The sequence below is a fragment of the Octopus bimaculoides genome, chromosome 4 (genome assembly GCF_001194135.2).
Source record: "Octopus bimaculoides isolate UCB-OBI-ISO-001 chromosome 4, ASM119413v2, whole genome shotgun sequence".
Lineage (NCBI taxonomy): Eukaryota > Metazoa > Mollusca > Cephalopoda > Octopoda > Octopodidae > Octopus > Octopus bimaculoides.
The window spans coordinates 42,204,314-42,210,425 of NC_068984.1; positions in this window are offsets into that span (position 1 = coordinate 42,204,314).

Genomic DNA, 6,112 nt, shown 5'->3' on the forward strand with positions numbered 1-6,112 from the left:
ATATACACACACACTCACACGCATATATATATATATATATATATATATATAAACATACACGCACATACTTACATACATATGTATATAATATGTATATATACATATTTGCATAGAACTAGGTAAGAAATGTACGATAATCAAGCAATAGTTCAAGCAAAATGCAATTGAGAGGAAATATTGAAGACTAATGATTAGTTTGAACTTCGCCGCTCCACGACCCTGTTTTTAATAATAATGGCTCCTGATTTAGGCACAAGGCCAGTAATTGTGAGGGGATGGGGTTTATCGATACTATTGCCCTCAATAGTTAACTGATCCTTTATTTTATCGACCCTGGAGGCATGAAAGGCAAAATTGGCTTCGGTGAGTTTTAAACTCTGAATGTAAAGACCCAGACTAAATACCGCAAGGTATTTATTTTCGACACTCTAAGATTTTGCCACTTCACCAAATTTAGTGGTTTCTATTTTAGGCAAAAGACTACCAGCTTTGAGGAGAGTGAATTAGTCGATAGCATTGAACCTATGTAACCTTAAAATTCATTTAAAAATTACTGACCAGGTGATCTGCCCCTCGCGAAGTCACTCACTTCTGGCTGAGTCTCAGCTGTCGTTATTTGCATTAAATTCCGACTTCAGTTCACCGCTACTCCTAAAACAGCTGGGAAAAATGTTGCTCGATTGTCTGAGATGGTCAGATATCAACATCACTTAGACCATAAAGGAACTTGAAGACTTCCTGGGCTTCATGGGACTGCAAATTTCTGTTTGAAAAAATCTATCCGGTATCTACCAAAACTTAATGTGTACAATAATGCCGTAAAAATTTCCAAATGCTTGTCCGGCCGGCCTAGTTTTACACAAGAAATAAGTTACTTATTCCATACAATAAAAGGCACACCATCTTACAATACTATAAACCCAATTAACCGCCTATCGACGCTGTATAAGATCTTTAGCTCTCTTATCACTGGGAGGAGCTATGCCTTTTAATAACCAATTAGTAGCTTCCAGTAGAGCATAACGGGTGTAGAAATGGAAGCCCTGGGTAAAAGATCAGTTGTTCACATTCGAGAAAAATGAAAAAAAAAAACAAATCAAGAAAAATAATCTACAAAAAATTTGACTTGATGACCAATGTCTTTTGCCTTTCACAGTGTACCAAATACCAGGATAAGGAAGAATCCTTAAATCTATAAAATCTACCCTATCACAACAAATTTCATAAAAAACAGCATGAAAAATTGGAAAACACTCACAACGAAGAGTTACTAACATCAAAATCCGCCAACATTAAGAATGAATGTGAAACAAAACAACAAATTGAACGATCTCTTTTATATGGTCCATGTGAAAACCTTCGCCAAGAATGACAACCAACAAACTGGCCTACTGAAAAATCGTAGAGAGCTTTAGTAATGACATTAAAAGGGAGATCGAGATATAAAAGTGCTAAGGCTACATTCAAGATAAGTGAGCTTACCGTAACGCCAAACACACTTTGACAATGTCATCCAAATCAAGTAACTTGACCAAAAGGCCATATTTAGGTACCTATGTATGAATAAAGAAGGCATACACAAAAGTGACCGATAGCCATGTTATGTCTGATGTCTCTTGTGATTCTTGTGTTTCTTCGACCTCTGTACTGGAGTAAAAATGTAGTATGTCAATCAATTTCGGCCCATGCTTTGGTTGCATCTTCAGCTTTAAAGTGACAACATACAGTGCCATAAGTTTTCAATCGAGAGATCCTCTCCCGATACGACCAGGAGAGTCTGTTGTAAAAGTTGACGCGAGAGAAGGTTTAGTTCGCTTCCATGTTTTCGTAAGCAGTGACATTATTTTTCTCTTTGCTCTCTTCTGGATTCACTCCTGTGAATAAGAAACGTTGTTCAGTTTTACGAAATTCTCCCATCTAGATTTTTCTTGCAACTGTGATAAATCTAAAAATTCCATTGATTTATTGAAATACAGGATGGTTTTCTTTCACACAGCTGCTATATGAACGAACCGCAGTATTTGACCTCATGTAAGAATCGCTACTTCTTTTGTTGTCATTGTTGTTTCAGTCTTTAGGGTAATATATTTGTGTTTTGGGGACATTTTCTTCAACTAACTGGTCACTAAGCTCTTTATTTTTTTCTTCCTCTTGTACATTCAGGGAATTTTGATTTAATTTTTTTCACAACTGAAGTGTTTAGTCAATTAACATAATTATGTGTAGTAGACACACTGGATGTGAAAATGTAATCTGTGTAAATAAAACTTTAAAAGTTTGAAAAAACAAAATCCGTTTTTCTCTTACCTACCCCAGGGTATCGAGGGTCGCTTTTCTTTAGGCAATTATAATCCTTTTTACAAGTTCTCACATGAAAACTCCATTTGGTAATACTTCAATAGATCATATTTCGAAGAGAGAATCAAAAGTGCGCCTCTACGCCACCACCACCACCACCACCATCCACCACCACCACCACCACCACCACTACTACTACTACTACTACTACTACTACTACTACTACTACTACTACTACTACTACTACTACTACTTTCCGATTATAACAACAATAATGATGTATCATTAAAAATAATTAAGTATTAATAATTATTAAAAATAATAATCATTAATAATCGTCATTTTCTCTAACAAGATCTGAATTTAGAAGAGGGGGAACAGCCGATTTAATCTACCTCATGGTGAGTCCATCCGATCACATATCGCTGAACTTAACATTTCACTTTATATTAATAGGAGACATCAGCGTCATGACGGCAATTTAGAAGCCACATATTGCTGGTCTCTGTGTCTAACTATATGTAATTGAATCCTGATAGATCCTTGTGTAATGTAACTTTCTCGACAATGAGCTGTGTACAATATTTACCACTATGACTTTGTAGTTAAGAAGCTCGCTTTGCAATAACGTAATTTCGGGTTAGTCTCATTGCGCGGCACTTTGGGCAGATGTCTTTTACTATAGCCCTGGATCGACTAATACCCTGAATGAATTTGGTAAACGTAAACTGTGAAACTGTAGAAGCACGTCATATACATGTATTTGTGTGTGTGAGTGTGAGTGCGCGTTTGTAAAAATTACACTCCATCCAGTCTCTTGCTTATTTTATCATTTAGTGTGGATAAAAGATAAGGTCGACCGCAACCATATTCGATTTTAGAGCCCTGAGGGTGAAATGTAATACTGTTGGGCTTAGTCTGACATCCTGCCATTTCTGCCGTCTATTCGTGTCGTTGAGAAATGCTTTATACTCCTAGTTAATGTAAAGTAAAATACGGGTTTGTGATCTAATACATTTTGTAGGGATCCGTCAAGCCATAAAGAAACTACGAGGTGAATTAGAATTAAAGAATAGTTTTTCAATTAATGAAGATATTAAATATTTAAAGATTAGTGAATATAGCCTTATTTTTAGCTATGATCTGGTTTGCAAAGATTTGATCTGTTGGAAAACAACAAAGTGCAACTTTATACTGGTACTTTTACATTGACGGAACTGCATTGTATTTTGTGTATCAGCAAGGATACTCTAAAATGGTTGACTGAAATGCCGCCAGAACATACTTCCAGGATGCATCACTTTTACAACGTTGATATTTAACAATGTCGCTTCACTCTTATAGTAAAATATTTTCCGGGAATTGAAGCATATCACACACTACTTTCAAAAGTATTCACAATATGGCTAGTTTCATTTTCTACATTTCCCAAGATAAGTTTTTTTGTGTAACTGTCTCATATGCTTCCCATTCGCAATGGATTCTTAATCCTAGAGCTTTAGAGTTGCACGTCAATATGATAGATTTCTTCGGTCACATTATCTTGCTTGCCTAATTGTTTTGGTGGGAAATCCATTAGTTTTGTATCTTAGCTGCCTCGTGTGTTCTGCATGGCATCTATCATCTCTCACATCCAGAGTGGTCTGTGCTATGTCAGCAGATTTTCGAATACTATTTTCTTCCAGTCAGCACTACTGGTTGGGCCGCACGACCAGTTGAATTCTCGGGATTCCTAAACCACATATGACAGCTGGTGGTTTGCAGTAATACTATACAGCGAAACTTTTGTAAAGCTTGGTGTGAAACCAAGGCACTGTCGTAGAAACTAACCTGCTAAAATACCTTTCCAATCTCACCACTCAATGGTATTTGTGCATAACCCTGATTCTTTGTTTCCGTGGTCTTCTTGTCTCAACTGAAAAATTTTAGTTATTTCTCGTATCCCTTATTTTAGGTCGAGAGAGACTTAAAACTATGTTGTAGAAAATATTTCACAGGTTTTTCATTACTGGCTGTGGCCCTGTCTCATGGCTCTGAAAATCTTTGTCTAAATCTGTTTTCTTCTCGTTTCCGATAAACAAAAACGCATTGATGTGTGTTTATTATTGACGTAATCACCCTCCTGAGATAATCAAAATCTTTTCAACACGCGAGTTCACATCAAGAATCTTGTAACTGAAATTCAAACACGAAATATTTTATCACAACCTCCTTGATTTATGAAGTTGTTGTACTAATACTTGAATATTATTGGTCATTAAGTGTTATGGACTTCTCTTTGATCTAGTTGTAAGCTCTGCTTCTTAACAATTTCGTATTTAACATATGGGAACCCGAAACGATTTGGTAAAATATATTTTTTCTCTTTTGCAGATTTATTTGATTGGACACTTTAATATTTTTAAAAGCGTGGGTTAATGAGGTTAATAATGAAATAGGAACTGATTTGCTATTAATTCCTTTCATTAATGCAATTATAACTGGAGTTGAAAAATAAGCGTAGATAAATTTTGAAATTAATGTTAGCATACTAGCATATGGTGATGTTCGAAATTTTGCTAACGTTCATAATTTTAAATTAACATGTTTAATTGTAAATTAATGTTAAAAGTTCACTCAGCTGCCAAGCTGTATCGGGCCTTTGTCTTTCCTTTGGATAACAGTGGGGGTTTGGAGAGGGGAGGCTGGTAAGGATGAGTGACTGCTGGTCTTCCATAAACGACCTTGCCCAAACTTGTGCCTCGGAGGGTAACTTTCTAGGTGCAATCCCATGGTCATTCACGATCAAAGAGAGTCTTTACCCTTTAATGTTAAAAGATAACATCAACTGTAATCAGAGGCAGGAAAAAAATGCATGATTCCTCTGTTACCGTAATCTCTATAACTTTGTAATTGAGAAGTTTGGAAGGCGTTAACTAAAAATTGTGAACCTATCTGTAATGAAATATTAATTATAGATTACCATTCTCAGAGAGAAAAAATAGTCTTAATGATAAAATACTTTTATCTTACTCATTTTACTATTCAAAAAGTCAGATTCTTCTACCGCAATATATTTGCCTATTCTAAAGTAAATTTTGTAGCAATGGCAACTAGATTTATTTTTCTGTCTGTTATTTGTCATACGAAAGAGAATTTAATCACTCTTGTGTTATTCTTGACCGAAGACGTGTCTTTAATCGTTTTGGTAGAGAAAATGTTTGTTCAGCAGTAGCAGATGTTGCAAGAATAACCACTAAAAGTTGGCAAATTGTACAAATATCTGATATTATGTACTTACCATCGGCTGTTTTTTTTTCATTTCAGAGGGTCTGTAACAGTGCTTTTCAAACATTTTTTTTTAGCTATCACCCACTTTCTTTTACTGACAATTTTAACGTACCCTGACTGCGATTCAGCAAAATTGAATACCCTACATTTACATTTCCATATATATGTACGCATAAATCAGGACGTTAAGAAAAACTACATTTGCATTGGTCGTATTTAATGCACACTTAGAAATACCCACAATTTCTGACGTCTTTCAAATTATACTTTAGTCTATTATCTACAATTTACATCACAAAGGTGGTATATATTAGGTTTTGTTTATTTACTTATTCACATTTCAAACTTTATAATTATTGTTGGTGTTCGTGTAATTCTGGCTAACAGATAAGTTTCACAATATTACATTTAAATTAATCTTAAAAGTTAAGGTACATAAGCATTTATCCATTCCCTACATATGTATTCCCCATTGCTCCTTTTGTCTCCAGAAGATTTACTAAATTTTCCCTCGTCTTTAGAGGACGGTACCCCCCCCCCCCCC